This window comes from Trachypithecus francoisi, unplaced genomic scaffold (assembly GCF_009764315.1).
Source record: "Trachypithecus francoisi isolate TF-2019V2 unplaced genomic scaffold, Tfra_2.0 Lachesis_group21, whole genome shotgun sequence".
NCBI classification, from domain to species: Eukaryota; Metazoa; Chordata; class Mammalia; order Primates; family Cercopithecidae; genus Trachypithecus; species Trachypithecus francoisi.
The window spans coordinates 16,367,122-16,385,544 of NW_022681467.1; the positions used below are offsets into that span (position 1 = coordinate 16,367,122).

At 40.9% G+C, this 18,423-nt stretch overlaps 1 protein-coding gene across 4 annotated transcripts in view; it reads right to left on the reverse strand.

The window, feature by feature from the left end:
* SNAP25 (synaptosome associated protein 25) overlaps positions 1–18,423 on the reverse strand; it is an 88,036-nt gene that overhangs the window by 31,927 nt on the left and 37,686 nt on the right. The gene's annotated exons all lie outside the window — the stretch shown is intronic.

Below are 18,423 nucleotides of genomic sequence, written 5' to 3' on the forward strand. Positions count from 1 at the left end.
TGCCACAAATACATACTTGCCAATTCTACCATGGAGATAGACATCTATCTACCTATGAAATATTTCTAAAGAGACAAACTACCCAAGGGTTGGGAATGATGAGGTTGGAGGGGTGTGGTTTGGGGTTAGTGCACTTTTATCGTCACATTTATTTATTTATTTAAATAGCTCTATTAAGGTATAACGATATACAGGCCCCCCCACATATTTGAAGTGTACAACTTGAGAAGTTTTGACATATGTATACACCCAGGAAACCATGACTGCAATCAAAACAATGAACGTAGCCATTATTCCTCCAAATTTCCTACCCACCCAGTGGTCCCTGCCCTATCCCACATGTCTATGGCCAGAAAACTGCTAATCTACTTTCTTTTCTTTCTTTTTTTTTTTTTTTTTTGTTTGTTTGTTTTTGAGACGGAGTCTCGCTCTGTCGCCCAGGCTGGAGTGCAGTGTCGCGATCTCAGTTCACTGCAAGCTCCGCCTCCCGGGTTCATGTCATTCTCCTGCCTCAGCCTCCCGAGTAGCCGGGTCTACAGGCGCCCGCCACCATGCCTGGCTAATTTTTTGTATTTTTAGTAGAGATGGGGTTTCACGTGTTAGCCAGTATGGTCTTGATCTCCTGACTTCGTGATCCACCCGCCTTGGCCTCCCAAAGTACTGGGATTACAGGCGTGAGCCACTGCGCCCAGCCTGATCTACTTTCTGTCACTATACATTAGTTTGCATTTCCTACAATTTTATATAAATAAAAATCACTTAGTAGGTACTGCTTTTTGTCTGCCTTCTTTCACTTAGCATAATTATTTTGAGATTTATCTATTTGGCAGCATGTATTAATAGTTCATTCCATTTTTGTTGTTGAATACTATTCTATTGTATTTAGAAGCATGTGGAAGCCAAAGGCAGAAAATCTTTCCTCTATTTCAGTTGTCATCAGAGGTTGCCAAAAGGGCTTGTGTGAGGGTGAGCTGCTATCACTCCAAAGAGGATGGGTCCTTGGCCCTGAAAGTCCATTTCTTGGCTACTCTCTTGAAATCCCACATGGTGCAAATGATGGGTATCAGGACTGAGTCCATTCCAGAGAGAGCCCTCCTTCCTCCTTCCTCCTCCAATATTTATTGAGCACCTGTAATATGCCAGGCAGTGTCAGGTACTAGAGATACAGTGATGGACAAGATAGCCAAATTCCCTGCCTTTACAGAATTCAGTCTAATTGGGAAGATGCAAGCAAAAGAGGGAATTAGATGATTCAGGGTGACTATAATTATATTAGGGGTCATGTCTGGTGTCATGAGTGCCCATGGGTTTGCAACAGGCCTCTCTGAGGAAGTCGTGTCCCCAGGCCATTGAAGGGAATGGGGTAAAGGGCCCAATGGGGTAGGTATCTGATAGGATGAAAAATTCTCTGCCAGTAGCACATTTGAAGAAGGCATGGGCTCTTGTCTTGTAGCTGAGATGGTCAACTGTGCACTTTATCCTCACTGTTGCATGGTAGAGCGTGATCTCTGGGAAACGGCTGTGCAGCCAGGAATTACATTTCTAGTTCCCATTGCAAGGAAGTGGTGTTTTGTGGCTAGAAACAGTCCATGAGTGGTAGTAGAACAATGTGTGTCCCTGTCAGTCTAAGGCAGTTCAGAAGCAGGTATTCTCCTCCCTCTCTTTCTCTTTTTGCCAGAAAAACAGAGTCTTAAAGAATGGCTAAGCCATGAGACCATGAGACAGAAAGAACTTGGGTCCTCCATATCCCTGCATGGAGGAAAGTGACTCCTGGCCTGTAACACCTGAACTCTCATGTGAGCAAACAATGTATTTCTATTATGCTATGGAAAATGTGAGGGTTGTTTTGTTATAGCAGCCTGTGTTACACTAACTAGTAAATGTCTGACAAAACTTAAAATGGAACAGAAACATTGCATATGAGCATGATTTCCTAACCAAAAAACATATTTGTGTTTGTCCTTCTATTGAAAACCGAAGCTGGGAAAGGAAATTAGATTTAGGGCCTTGGGACATTACCATGTTTATTATTAGTATTATTTGCGTGAGAATGACAATCACTTTTTGGAAAAATAAAAATGAAAATTCTGTATGAAAAAAATTCAGGAACATACTCAATGGGAGGCAAGGGAACAAAAGTTCCCAGAGGCAGGCCCTGGATCTGATCCTGGGGGAGCAGGCTCTGCCATCTCACCTCCCATGTCCACGATTCTACTGCTTTCTCAACAAAGATGGAATTTTCTAGGCTTTTAATTTAGTACATATTAATATCACTTTCCCAATTTATTGCTGTTGTGAAAAAAAAAAATCATACTATTTAGGGCTCTTAGATAGGAGGAATCCTAAAGTGAAACTTCTTTGGAGATAACAGGTTTCACAGGTCTCTACACAGTGACTGCTGGGCAAAGCATCAAATATGAAATCAGAGTAAAAAAAGAAATAACAAAGCTTCAGGGTTGCCTTATTCTACCACTGGCATTAAACAAATAATGGAGTAAGTTTATGTGAGGTTAGTTTTATGGGCAGTCATTTAATGACTGACAGAACATCTTACTATGAACCTGCTAATTTTCAAATGTGTGTTCTGGCCACTAGAACATGTGCTCGTGAGATGATGTAGAGATGTGAACACTGTGTTTTACTTAAATACATGAGACTTTATTTCCATGTCTCCATTTTAGAAATTAGGATCTAGAAAACAGACACTGGAAGGAATTTACGCCAAGTCACTCCTGAATCTTAAGATGCACAGAAATGAAACTCCACTATTCCCAAGTGACGGGGGATCTATCCTCCAGAGTAAAGCAGTGGACCTGTGGGGAAGTTGAGTAGACTGTGGACCATAGTTTAGTGGAGTGGGTGGATAAAGGCATTGGCGTCAGACAGATCTAGCTGGACTGCTGGCCCTGATGTTCAGAAGCTGGATGAGTCTGGGTAAGTTTATCGCCATCTCTGAGCTTTAGTTTTCTCAACAGGACAAACAATACCAATCTCATGGGGTTGTTGAGGGGAATAAATTACAGAAAAGTTCTGGCCAACCTTGTTTGTTAAAAAGGATGTAGAGTTTAATATTCAGAAAGCCTCGCCCACTCAGGACAGCCCCACACCCTTGACGAAGTGTGGAACAAACCCGGTATTTGTTAACCAGCTTTCCTCTACTAACGGCTGGGCACGAGGCATGTTACTGTGGTGCTGAACACCCGTGGAAGCTTGAAACCAGGGAAACCAGCAGAGTGCCTGAGCCTTCAGTCTCCAAGCAGCACCTCTCACAGGAGTACCACAAGGAGACAAACAAGAGTGCCTTCTGGCCCCGTGCTCCGTCTTTACATTTTGCTGCTGGGTTCTTGGGGGCGGGGAGGGGGAGGAAATGTCTAAATGTCTATCTTCAGCCAAAGCAAGCCATTGACCTTTCCTTTTAACAGGCCAGTTTATTAGAAGGCAGGGGTCCACATGCTTTTAGACCTGTAGTGCCATTGCTCTGTCCCAACTCCTTCAGGTCTATTTGCTGATGAATGTTTCTGTGCATGCTCTCTCTCTTCTCTCTCTCTCTCTCTCTCCCTCTCTCTCTCTCTCTCGCTCTTTCTCGCTGTCTCTCACACACATACTCAAGTTTCCTGTGTTTCCTTGGCAATCTCCTCTCAAAGTTATTATTCTCAGCATGTGAAGAACAGCTGTAGGGCGCCCTGGCTCCAAGCTGACAGCAGCCTATCTAGGTCTGGCTGATGGGCAGCTGGTGCCATGGCGGAGAAGCCATGTGGCAGATACCCTTGGTTTCATCACTTTCACGGTTCCCCCAGGACCTCCCACACCTTTGTCCTGCTCTAAAACCCGGAGATAATGTCTGCGATTTGGGAGGAGGGCTGATGAATCCAATGGATCTCAAACACACAGCATTTCAAAGCTGAAAAAGCAATTCCCACTCTTCTAATAAGAACGGCTGGAGAGTGGGCGCTGAGTGCACCTCCAGACCTTCTGTTGGGATGTTTATTGCTAGTGTTTAATAAATTGTTCCTATAAACCCCAAACTCATGCATGTTAGCATTCTAAAAGACAGCAGCTGAAGAGGCATAAGGATGTTTATTAATAGCAATTTCAGTAGCTGAAAGGATGTCAGTAGTGAAGTGGCATTTATGATCAAGGCAGCCTGTAATACATCCCTCATATTAGCACATTAAACTGCCATCTTGTGTGTTGCAGAGCAGGTAGAAAGAGGAAACTAGGAAGCAGAGGAAATTAGGAAGAAAAGCCACTCAAAACTATTCCCTGAGGCTCTGATGTAAGACAACCTCCCAGTCTATTAATAGCCTAACAGTATCTAATTAATTATCTCAAATCACCAGTGCTTATTAGCAAAGGGTCTGGCCCCTAGTAAGGGTTCAATTCATGTTAACTGACATGGATGAACTATTCTGACACCCCCAGGTAGCATTCAGTGTTCCCAAATCAGCACTTTTCAAGGTGTGGTCCAGGATAGAGCTTCTGAAACCTCCCCCAGAGTCAGAATAAGCAGAAATCTTATTAAAATGGATTGCTGGGCCCCACCCTCTGGGATTCTAATTCAGTTGGTCTGAAATGGAGTCACTGATTCTGCATTTCTTTCTTTCTTTCTTTTTTTTTTTGAGACAGAGTTTTGCTTTGTCACCTTGGCTGGAGTGCAGTGGCGCGATCTCAGCTCACTGCAACCGCCTCCCGTGTTCAAGCGTTTCTGCTACCTCAGACTCCCAAGTAGCTGGGGTTACAGGTGGATGCCACCACGCCCAGCTAATATTTTGTATTTTTAGTAGAGATGGGGTTTCACCATGTTGGCCAGGCTGATCTCAAACTCCCGACCTCGGGTGATTTGCTCACCTCGGCCTCCCAAAGTGTTGGGATTACAGGCGTGAGCCACTGCGCCCAGCTGGAGTCCTATAGTTATATAGAGTGGGAAACAAGGGGCAGGCTACATTAACCAGGGGCTTTGGAGAAGTTAGGGCCCATGGGCCAAATCCAGCTGTTTTTGTATTGGCCTTGAGCTGAGGATGGTTTTTACATTTTTAAAATGATTTCAAAGACTCAGAGAAGAAATTTTGTGACATGTGAAAATTACATGAAATTCAAATTTTAGGGTCCATAAATAAAGTTTTACTGGAGCACACACACATCCATTTGTTTATCTGTTGTCAATGGCTCCTTTCACACTACAACAACAGAGTTGAGTGGAAAGACCATATGCCCCCAAAAGCTGAAAACAGTTACTACCCGGCTTTATGCAGAAAATATTTACAGATTCTTAGCCTAAAAAGAATTAAGCAAAAAATCTGAAACTTTTCAAAATTAATCTTAATATCCTCAGAGCATTATACATTTCCCATAGACACACACGGTATATTTTTTCTGTTCATATGTGTCTGTAAAATCCCCTTTTCATGGAGCTTCTAAGGTTTGGTGTTTTCTGGAACATATTTCATTTTTAATTTTTTAATTTTTAATTTTTAAGATGGAGTCTTGCTCTGTCGCCCAGGTGGGAGTGCGGTGGCACAATCTTGGCTCACTGCACCCTCTACCTCCCGGGTTCAAGTGCAACCTCAGCCTCCCAAGTAACTGGGAGTACAGGCATGCACACCATGCCTGGCTAATTTTGTATTTTTAGTAGAGACAGGGTTTCACCATGTTGGCCAGGCTGGTGTCGAACTCCTGATCTCAAGTGATCCACCTGCCTCGACCTCCCAAAGTGCTGGGATTATAGGCGTGAGCCACTGCACCGAACTTCTGGAACATATTTTAAAACAATGCATGAAGTAAAATACAAGATATAGAAACAAATTTGCCTTTGATCGACTATTCCTACAGGGTTTTAGGACTGCAAATCAGATTTAATCTATATGATTGATTGCAACGTTATAGGGTGCCCTTGCGGCCCTCAGAACAATTTCTCACTTCTGCAACCAGCTGCGAACAAATGTTCCCAGTCCCAGTAGCAGTGGTGGAAGACAGAAACATCTGAGACAGATGGTTAACATCAGAAACGGAAACATCTGAGAGTCTGTCACCGTCAAGATACTTGCTTCAAGGTGGGCAGGCTGCAGTTATTCTTTAGTGTCAAGGGTAATTTGAAAAGCTCTTTATTCTTTAATGCTACACTTAAGTCTATCTGAAACCTTCATGACATGGGGGGCAAATGGACTCCACAGAAAACTGTTCTTCCCTGACAAGGGGCTTACTTAGTTAGGTGCCTGAGGGTAAAAATGCTTTCCTGCTGAAGACTCTGAACTGAAATATGAGTTTAGGGCTCAGGAGGAGAGGTGAGTGTGGATAGGGCAGTGTGTGCTTTTTGATATACTAGGTGAATAGAGACATGGCTATTATGCTGGGGACATGGGTCATTAGTCCAAGTGCCAAAGGACAGGAATGTCTCAGGAAAGGTGTAAGGAAAGTGTACCCTGAGCTAATATCTATTTCTTTCGGTTCCTCTTTTAATAAATAAACCAAACTAACAAATATGTATAAATCAACACCCATCAGCTGAATTATCACAGAGAGCCGAAAACTACATCTTGATGTCTCACCACACTGTTCATCATTTGTATGAAGCTTCTGCAGGATAGATCCTTCTCTTCCTGCAGACCCTGCCTATTTTCTGGTGGAGTTACACCTTCAAATTCAACAAAAGTTTATGAAAACTCATTATATTCAACAAAGCCTAAAGAAGAACAAAAGGATTTTATAAACCGAGCGGGACAACTCTCCTTATCTATTAATAATAATCATATTAACTAACAGTTACGGAGGGCTTGCTCTCTGTTGGGCATTATTTGAAGTGCTTTTCATATAATATATACATTTACACAAACTCTCAGTGACACACGGTGTGCATACTATTACTATCCCTACTTTGAGATTATGAAGCAGGCTTAGCGGTAACTATTAAGATTAGGCTAAATGTTAGATCAAGAGTTTGAGTCATTTAAAAAATATATTTTCAAGCATATTTATTCCCAAAGCAAAGTGTGTGGATATTTCATGTTTTAATTAAAAACTGGAGACTACTGGCCGGGCACGGTAGCTCACGCCTGTAATCCCAGCACTTTGGAAGGCTGAGGCGGGTGGATCACAAGGTTAAGAGATAGAGACCATTCTGGCCAACACGGTGAAACCCCGTTTCTACTAAAAATACAAAAATTAGCAGGGTGTGGTGGCGTGCACCTGTAGTCCCAGGTACTTGGGAGGCTGAGGCAGGAGAATCGCTCAAACATGGGAGGCGGAGTTTGCAGTGAGCCGAGATTGCGCCACTGCACTCCAGCCTGGTGACAGAAGGAGACTCTGTCTCAAAAAAACAAAAAAAAAACAAAACACCTGGAGACTATTTTTAGTTTCATTTACTTATTGGAAAACAACACAGAGTGATTTGACAGGTACACCTCAGTAAATTCCAGTTCTCACTATTGTTTATCATCTTTACCTATATTTTAAATCACTGATTCTTCCACATCCCCTACCCCCACCTTTATTCTTATTTATTTTTTCTTCCTAAGATGTGTTATTGTGTTGTTCCTTTTACATCTTCTTGAATTGACAAATGACTCATTTACTTGGCATTTTTCTTGTTTTGGGTGTAGTATACTTACTGCTATAAATTGTCCTTTATGTGTAACTGTTGCTGTATCTTACAGGTTTTGGCATATAGTATGTTCTCTGTTATTTATTTCTATATAGTTTTAAATTTCAGTTTTATTTTCCTCTCTAATGTAAGAGTTATTTGAAAGTGTGATGTTAAGATTTAAATATTAGAGGGTTTTTTTGTAATTTCAAATTTTATTTTCAGTATGTTGAAAGTGGTCTATACGATTTTTACTTTTGGGAATTTTTTGAGATTTCCTTTGTACCCTAACACATGGCCAATGGCTCTGAATGTTTAATTTGTGTCTGAAAAGAAAGTCCATTCTGTCTTTGACTCTTAACTACCCATCTATTGACATCAAATCAAGCAGAGAAAGAAGGTTTATGTTTTCAAGCTCTCGAAATTCCCTAAGTCAATTTGACCTATTGATTTTTGAAAGGGGTGTGTTCAGGTCTTCAACAGTGAGTTACCTCCATCAATTTCTTCTGTTTCAGTCCATTTTTACTCTTTACATTTGGCAGCTGTGTTGTCATCTGTTTATATGTCCATGGTTGCTACCTTTTCATAGTGCATTATTGCTTTTATCAGTATTGAAGATAAGTATTGCTACCATAACCCTGTTCCACTATGTTATTCATGTGGCACAACCTGGATCAAACTCAATCCAATCAAATATTCATTTCTCTTAGCCTTACGTCTCTCATCTTCATCAAACAAACCAAAACAACAGCAACATCAAACTAGTGCATCGAAGCATCTAAGTCATGGGTTAATGTGCTCTCATTTGGTTCACAGTAGTCACTCTTTTTTCTCCAGGTTTCTATTCTTGCCCTCCAGAAAGAGCCAGTACTTGGGTTTGTTTGGAGGCTAATAATATCTTTCCCTGGCTGTAATGGCATGGAAATATGATTAAAAATGGGTTTAGCGCTATTATTTTCACTGGATGAAATTTCTTAAAGAGAATGCAACTGTAAGATGGAAAGTACTTATTCTAAGGGAATAGTTAAGCACAGTGACTGCTGCTGAGACAACTCCCTAAGTCCCCTCATTGAAGGGGTGAGTGAAACTGGTGGAGAGGTGATTCCTTCCATTTTCTGAATCATCAGAATTTGCCCCAGGTTTGAAGCAGCCTTTCCCTGTTAGACAAAATCAGCTGCATCTATTCTAACATTCTATGCCACATAACTATTAGTTGTCAAAACACTCTTCATAATAATAGTTATTTGTCAAGAACTTGCAATGTGATAGGAATCAAACTAAGAACTTTATATAAAACTAGGGGGATTATATAGAAATCCCCAAAACTTTGGTACTCTAAATCTGTTTCCCAGACCAGCATCAGCCTCACCTGGGAGCTTGTTAGAAGTTCCACCCCAGTCTTATTGGATTGGATCACTTACTGAACAACATATCAAGCACTAAGTTTGAGAAGTGCTGCCCCAAATCACATTTTCTCCATATTAGGCTGATAGGTGTGAGAGGCGGAGTTCCCACCTTGGGGGTGACTCTGTGCCTGTGCTCCACTCTTCACCACGCAATGCTATTTTAACCTTGCCAATTGGCATGTCCTACAGACTTCCAACATCATTTACTTCCCAAGCTGACTGAAAGCTCCATGGGGCCATTGGTTCTGAGTCTCCTAATGGTGCCCTGCACTGGAGGGTGGACAAAATGACCGACTTCCATGAGATAAAGTCTTGTATTCAGAAAACAAAGAGAAGATAGTTATTAGAAAAAGCACACTGATGACGTTTTGTCTCTCCCAAATAACAGGGTTTGTGAAGGCTTGTTGTATAAGACAGGAAGAAGAAACTGAGGATTTTGCGTACTGGAGACTCTGTGGATGGTACTGATAAATTATTCTTTTTCCCTTGCAAATAATTAAAGCTCATGTCTTAAGGCAAACTAAGGACCAGAGCAAAAAGCACTTTCAGCAGATAACATGTTGTAAGTTTCTGTTTACATTTCTATCACTAAGAATGGATACTTCTTAAATCTGCCGTGTTCATAGATGTAAATTTTCTAAAGTATCGAATGGACTTGGCGCCTTGTTACTATATTTTTGAATATTCCTGTGCATGAAATTCAATCTCCTCTTTCCATAGCAGGAAATACTGGTTTTAAACTATTTCTTAGTTAAACCAAAAGATTGTATTTCAAATATGATGAACACACGTCTTGTGAATGAATTGATATACCATCTTGCATCTATTTTACACCCATTTTCTGGATAACAGATGAGTTGCAATGGCTCACAACAGGGCCTCTTAGAAGCATGGTCCGAGATCTTGCATCAAAACCTTTTTTAGTTGCTTGCTAACATGCAGATTCCCAGTTACATTACCTGTGGAAAGCAATCTGTGGAGGTCGGGCTAGTATCTGCATTTTCAACAACCACCACAGGTCCTTCTTATGCCCCCCAGAATGGAAGGATCCATGTGTAGCGTGACTTAGGGATGAAGGTCTTTGCAACGATCCAGTGGGAAACTCTGGTAACCTCATGATAAACCATCCAAAGACACAAGAACACGGTTCCCCAGCATTGAGGAGGCCATCTTGATCTGAGGTGGGGGTCCCTTTTCCTTCCCACCATGTTCTTTCCGATATTTGATGCCATAGTATGTGTTAAACACCATTAATATGCTTCTTATAGGAGAATCTGGCTGAAGAACAATCTCAAGTCACAAGTACTTTAACCAGCCCACAGAATTGTCACCCTCTCCCACAGTGTCTCTGGGGAGAGGCACTAGCATTAAAGCCCAATTCCTTTCAAGTTTGGTTAATCTATTTCTCAGAACATTCCACCCCACACCATTCCTAAACGGGATTCTATATCTGTATGTCTGGATATAAATAGATACAGTCTTGATCTGGTTTCTTCTGAGAAGGGAAGTCTGGCTTCCCTGATATGCCCCTTCCCTGGGCTAGTCCAGGATGAATGACAGCATCGTGAAAAGCGGCCTCTGCTTGGGTTTTGTATTTTAGGGTGCTGGGTCTGGGGAGGCCTGGCATTTAAATGCAGCCAGCATTGGCATTTCTTAATTGTAACAGGGCATCCAGCCACAACCAACACTGATTATGCCTAAATCTCTCTTTTTCGAAAACGCCAATGTTTCTTTTGTCTGTTTTGCAAATGTGGCTAAATGGGTATTTAGCCCTGTGGTTTGTATTATGCAACAGTTCCTGATTGTTTACTTAGGAGCCAAAGCACAGCGGCCTCACTGACCAGGAGAGAGAGAAGAGGCGTCCCAATCTTTACTCATTGATTCTGTTCGTAGTTAAACAAACCACAGTAACTGGTTCATTCATTTAACCAGTATTTACCGAGTGCTACTGTTAGTGCAGCCGCATCCAGCCCGAAGCTGGAGTGGGAGAACCGCCCCGAAGGGATGGTTCTAGGAGCTCTCGCAAGAAACCTTTGCATTTGGGTCTCTTCCTTCCCCTTCCTAGGACAGAACTGATGAAAATGTTTGTATTCCGAGGTACACAGCTTGGTTCTTGGGAGATAAGTAATCTTCTGTGGGGCTAACACTTGGCCACAATAAAAGAAAGCCTTGTTACACCCTAAACAAAATGATTCCTCTCAGGAGTGCGTGAACAGACAGAATCTAAGACCAAACAGAAAGACCCCACTACCACCATTCTCATGAAAACCAAACTATTTCTGTGCTGCTATGATCACACCAACACCTGGAAGGAAGCTGGTGTGTATTGAGGCTTAGTAACAGTTTTGCTTTCAGCAGTTGATGTTATTGGGGACCTACTCAGTTCCCTTAGGGGTTCTTTGTGGTCATCTCTGTGTTTCTGTGCCTGTGATCCTCTTTGTAAGAGCACCCCAGGGTTGCTTCGCCTGATCCACTGAGAGTGGCAGCAAGTACCTGAGAGCTTTTGACCCACCACTCCCCTCACACCCCACCCCCAGGGCAGGCCCCTAGCTAATAACTGACTGGCAGAGGAGTACAAAAAACTAGCTACTGTACTGCTTCTGTGCCTTAAGGTGAGACAAATCACAAGGTGTAATGTACACTCCAAAGATTCTCTCAGGATCATGCCAAAGCTGGGACCCTGCCGGCAAGGGCTCCATGGCTTGGCTTCCTTCTGTCCTCACTATCCCTCTCCAAACTCCCTTGCTGGTTTCTCCTGCCAGCACTGCCTTAATAAATCACTACCACATAAATCCCTGTCTAAGGATCTGCTTCTGCAGAATCCAACCGAAGACAACTTCCACTTGTTTATGAGCTATTTTTTTTTTTTTTATCACATATGGATAACTGGATGCCATGTACTTAGAGGAATCAACAAACCACTGAATCAGGAAAAGAGGGGAAAAGAACAGCAATTCTCTGTATTCTCAGCCTGACTGAACTTACTTGGATTTCAAGACTCCACATTCAAAATATCACAGAATGGCTAGAACTTGAGGGTTACTGGGTGTCATTTGTCATAGGAGGAAGGGAAGCTCAGAAAGGTGGAGTAATTTGAAACTACAGAGTCATGCAGAGCCTGAATCTTTAAGTCCCAATCTAGGGCTTGCCTTAAGGTATCCTTGAAATGGCAAACATCAAAATAGTGGAGAGGAAGGGACTTGTTGGTGCTAGTTGAGAATGTTTTTAGAATATATAAAAATAACAGGACTAAGGCCAATGTAGCCTTTTTCCTACTGTTAATTTCAGACAAATTGCTATTTTTATATTTCATGATATCATCCTTCCACAGCAAAACTAAAACTCTACTTTTTTCTGACTTAGATCTTCTCTGGTGGGTGCTAGTTTTGGTATAGAATGCTTTCTCTCCTGAATTAAAAGCAGGCATATGAGCTGTATGGTATTTATCAAAGAATCAGTGGTGTTTGTGTTGCTAAGCTCATTGTGTTTTGGCACTTTGTGTTCTTTTTTACTGCCTTCTGGAGAAAATATGAACAGTTTGGCAGGTAAATAATGCTGATCAACAGAATTTCTGTTTTCCTAGAAAAAGTACTTATGGTGAAGACAACTCTGGCCAGGGCCCCCATATCCTGAACTCTTATCTTTGTGAATAGTTTTTCCAAAACCCTGGGCTTCTTATGTTTTCTTCACAATTTAGGCATAAATGCATACTACATGGTTAATTCACTAAGTCTTTTTAAAATAATTGATTTTAATGCACCTTTCAAACTTAGCCTCATTCTAAGTAATAATACCTATGAAATCAGAAATGTTATGGCTAATTATGCTTGTTTAATATACATTAAAGTAGATACACAATTACTAAAATGTATAATGCAAACTTCATCTATCATCCTCCTAAGCTAATTTCACCAGCCACTGAAGGTATATGTGCTATACTGGGGAATTCATTGCTATCGATAAGGGGATGGATCACACACCCACATTCTTGCCTATGTTTCTATATGTCTGACCCATGCAGAGGGTGCAAACATAGGCAAGGGAAGCTTGGCAAAGAGAGGCTCTGAATTTGAGCAAGGTCTAGGGTGTGGTGACTCAGGGAATAGAAGTGGAACATTTAGGGTGTGTGCAAGTACCTTTATCCTGGGGTCTGGAAGTCCACAGAACAAGTGATTTCCTGAATCACATGTTCATACTCATTCATTTGTAGTTACCTTAAAGCTGAGAGGAGAATAGTGTGGTCAAGGGCTTTGAAATCCCATTATACTAAAAATGATTGAGGGTATGAGGGTATTTATCTTGGAAAAAAGAAGACAGAGCATGACTCAGTAGCTACTGCAAGGAATAGATACTAGACTTGTTCAATGTTAGCCATTAAACTGTAATTTAACTTAAAATTCATTGACATGAATGTGTATTAGTTGTAATCTGTACCCAAGAGGTGGTTAGTTAACACTGACGGTACCCTAAGCAGGGATACAGACTTCTAGGATAGGCAGTTAGCATTTGAAAGAGTTATATCAGGAGCTCACATTCCTGAGATAGCTACTATTAGTGCTTCAACTCCCTTTGCCTGTGATCTACAGAAAGGTTTACTGTAGTGGTGGAATGAGTGTTCAAAATATAAAAATTGGCTAAACATACTGTAAATGTACTAACATCCCTCATAATATAAGCCAGGTGTGTGTGTGTGTGTGTGTGCGCGCACGTGTGCGTGTGTAGTGAGTCTGAGTATGCCATTAACCTAAGGCTTACATTTGCTCCTTGATTCTGTCATGGTTAGGGGAGTTTCTTGACCGGTTCTCACCGGTAGGGCTTGTTAAAACTCCGATGGCTGATGTAGTGATTCCAGGGTAAGGCCTAGCAATTTGCATTTCTAAGATTCTCATTTTCTGATGCTGCTGCTGGTGGTGGTTCATGGAATGCACTTTAAGAACTACTTTGTTTGTTTGTTTGTTTTAATCTGATCTGACTGCAAGGTCACCTGAATCCTGCCACTAGAATATTATGCAAGATGCTGACTGGAACGCCCAAGTGAACAGAAAATGGGTACTTCATTGTGTTGATAGAACAAGTTTTCCAACTATTGTGTCTGCTTGCTAAGAAATATTTCAGTGAGGGAAGAATCCATTCTGAGGCTTTTTTCCTTAAATATAATATCTAGTTTCAATGTCATGAGGAAGGAGACCTACGAACTTCACCTACTTTAACTACGTCTACTAAAATAATTACAGAGAATTGCCAAATTGGCAGAGGAAAATTTGCAACAGACTCTAAGGAATAAAACCGTCAGCACTGGGAGGAAGTGACAGAATAACTTTCTAAGAGATTTGTTCAAAGTCTGGGTTAGGCTGACCAACCAGCTGATAGCCTTTTATGGACATGATTCATTTATAAGATGGGACACTGGATCAGGTGATGTGCAAATTATCTTCCAAACCTGAGGTCTCTGGCTCTATGAAGAAAGCCAAGGTGTATGTATAGTGTTGATGACACAAACCCAGGTCCCGTCCTAAGAATGGGTTCTGGCTGGGCACAGTGGCTCATGCCTATAATCCTAGCATTTTGGGAGGTCAAGGCAGAAGGATTGCTTGAGACCTGGGCAACATGGCAAGACCCATCTCTACAAAAAAACTTAGAAGTTAGCCAGCATGGCGGTGTGCACCTGCAGTCCCAGACACTTGGGGGGCTGAAGTGGGAGGATGGCTTGAGGCCAGGAGTTAGAGGCGGCAGTGAGCTATGATCATATCATAGCACACCAGCCTGGGCAAGAGAATGAGACTCTGTCTCAAAAAAAAAAAAAAGTCCTGATTAGCTGGTACTTTAAAATGGTTCCTCAGAATCTAATTTCACCCACAAGACTGTCATAGAGATTAGAACGCTGATGGACCTAATTCTTTCTATCCTCCCATCCTTTTTGGAAAAGGTTTACCATGCTGGAAGAAACACCATCTGCTCCTCTGTATCACATCACAGGATCCACTGTGGAAACAAGAAAGACATTTCCTAAGCCAGCAAACTCCCAGGAAGGAGCTGACTCACTTGTAAATTCTGCTTCCATGGAGGTGACAGAAACAAAAATGCCAACCTAATTGTTATTCCTCAGATTAATCTGATAATCTCATATCAAAAAATATGGGCATTCACCCTGGACTTCATCATTATTATCACCTCTGCATATATATATATATATATATATATTCTGCCATGCTCTGCCATTTATATCTGTATATCTATATCTTTCTGTATACATAGCCTTAGATAACAGTTCTGGTATATCCCTCCTTGAAGAAACCAGGACGTATGAACACAATCCCACTCTGAAAAGACATTTTCTACTATATACCAACCTACTAAGCAGTTAAACTCCCTGGAAAAGTATTTGCTCTAGAAGTGAATTCACTGCAGGGTTTCTTTAAATAGCAAAGCTACTAGCTTATATTCTAGAATTTTATAGATCATTAAGTACTTGACACAGAGAGGGGTAACAAAAAATAGAAAAAGATCCCTGGCCGAAGTGTCAGGAGTCCCAGCTGATGGCAGAAGAGTTCCACGTGATGATAAAGTGTCCTTGAAGTGATTGTGGAAGTCAATGATGGCAGAAGACTGGTAACATTGGATTTACCCAAATATCTAATTACTTAAGATAAGTAACTACTGTCACTGTAACTACCCTAGTGTGTAAATTTGACTTCTCCAGTTACTCAGTTTGGCATTCCCTGTCATTATCATAGAGTGGATTTAAAAGGCACTTGGATTAGACCTTGTGGGCAAAGGGCCTGGAGATTTTTGTAAGCCACACAGAGCGCATGTTCTGAGAACATTGAGGGAAGGAAGCATTTTGTGGTCAAATGCTAAGATGTTGTTGCTGGATCAGTCTCCACTCAGGATGAGTTTTCTAGGTTCACTTCTATCACTAAATCTGTGTTTGATCATGGATAGTTTTCAAGGTACCCTTTCAAAAAGTTAAAAACATGAGTCTCATAACAATATAGAAGGAGTATGTGATGAAGATTTATTAACTCATTAATGAGAGATTCAAAAAGATGGTAAAGCTGGTTCAAAGAGAATTCATACATAATACTGGAATAAGATTACCAACTGAAATACAAAGCTGGTTAGTATCTTACAGAGCAATAAAAGCGTCACCTTTGCAGTTGTTTTTTCTATCACACAGGAATCATTTAAATTTCCATGACACAAGAATCTCTGAGTTAACAAACATGTAACTTCACAGAGTCTGGACCCTGATCAAAAGTTAATAGTAAGTCAAAGAAAGAGAATGGGATAATACTTGAGTGGGTCCAGTAGATGACCAGTATGTCAAATGAAAGATGTGCATCCATCATTTTGCTTTATTTCCAAGTTATGGATAATTTTTCTTAATAATACAAACAGGTAAGGTTTTCCTTGGGCACTATGCTACGAAATTTGGTGGCAGCTAGCAGGTGAAAATTTTTTTTTTTTTTTTTTTTGAGACAGAGTCTCATTCTGTTGCCCAGATTGGAGTACAGTGGCATGATCTTGGCTCACTGCAACCTCTGCCTCCTGGGTTTATGCAATTCTTCTGCCTCAGCCTCCTGAGTAGCTTGGGACTACAAGTGCATGCCACCATGCTGGCTAATTTGTTTTGTTTTGTTTTGTTTTTGAGATAGAGTTTCGCTCTTGTTGCCCAGGCTGGAGTGCAATGGCACAATCTCGGCTCACCACAACCTCTGCCCCCTGGGTTCACGTGATTCTCCTGCCTCAGCCCCCTGAGTAGCTGGAATTACAGATATGCACCACCACGCCAGGCTAATTTTGCATTTTTAGTAGAGACGGGGTTTCTCCATGTTGGTTGGGCTGGTCTCGAACTCCCGACCTCAGGTGATCCGCCCGCCTCAGCCTCCCAAAGTGCTGGGATTACAGGCATGAGCCACCACGTCTGGTCCATGTTGGCTAATCTTTGTACTTTTAGTAGAGACAGGGTTTCACCATGTTGGCCCGAATTGTCTCAAACTCCTGACCTCAAGGGATCCACCTGCCTCAACTTCCCAAAGTGTTGGTATTATAGGCGTGAGCCACCGCACCTGGCCAGGTGAACATCTTTTTGCTTCAGAAGGCTAAATGAATATTTATTCTTTCTCCAAGTCTTCTCGGTGAAGAATTTTTTTTTTCCTTTTTTAAATCATATGCCCATTGTTCTCAAATCTGGAGGGGCCCATTTAAATCTCCTGGGGAGCTTTAAAAAAATCTTGATGTCCCGGTGACACTCCAGACCAATTCAATCAGAATCTGAGAATGAATCCCAGGATGCAATATATTTAAAGCTCCCTAGTGACTTTAATGTGCAGCCAAGATTGGGAGCCAATGTACTATTTAGAATCAATATACATGTGTATGCAGGCATATACATATATTTATTCTTAAAGAATCAGATATACACATATTATCCTGTTTTTAATAGTTAATTACATTATGAAAATTTTCATATATGAGACATTGCTCAAATGACATTTTTAATGACTGCATGATGTTCCCTCACGTAACACATTAAGATTTATTTGGCTAATTTCCTATTACTAGATGTTTAGGGTTGTTTTGTTTCCTTTCTCCTCTTCCTTCCCCATCCTTTCCCTTCCTTTCCATTCCCTTTCTTTTTGCCATTAGAAGTTAGGCTATGAACATATTTACACATGTTACAAATACACATATTACAAATCATGAACATATTTAAACAAACATTGCATTTACATCTTGGATTATTTCCTTATAATAGACTCCCAGGAGTGGATTTACAGGTCAAAGAAAATAAATGTTTTAATGACAGCTGAGGTATATTACCAAAATGCTTTCTACAAAGACTCATCAGTGTATACTTTTAACTCGTGATTTCCTCAATATTTTATCAGTAAAGTATTTGCATATTCCAAAATCAGGTAAAAAGTCATTTTTTTTCTAGTTTTCTCTGTGGTCATACTTCATTCAACGTTTTAATCCAGCTAAAATCTGTTTTAGTGTACATACGGAGAGAATTAAAGCCCTAATTCTGTATTTTTCCAAACAGCTCATTTTTTAACATCATTTATTGAATAATTCATTCTTTCTCCATTAGTTTATGACTCAAAGAAGTTTAAAATAAAATATGTAGGTTAATTAACAGTACTTCATCATAGCGGATGGACTCGAAAGATGCACATGAAGAAGGTTTCAACTACTAACAAACTAGCTCCAGTACATTCTTGCCTAGATCTTAGTTATTATTATTTCTTAGAGATACCTAACTCTGATTTTAACTCTTACTCATTTATAGAACACTTAGGTGTTGAAAAACAACCCAAAGCTCATCCTCTCTAAGATGGCTTTAATCTGTCTGCAAGCAGCTTGTAGCTTTGCCAGTAACAGGTCTGCCTAAATCCATCTGTTCTACTTCACATGTTCTCCCTCTGAAACATTGTTTAT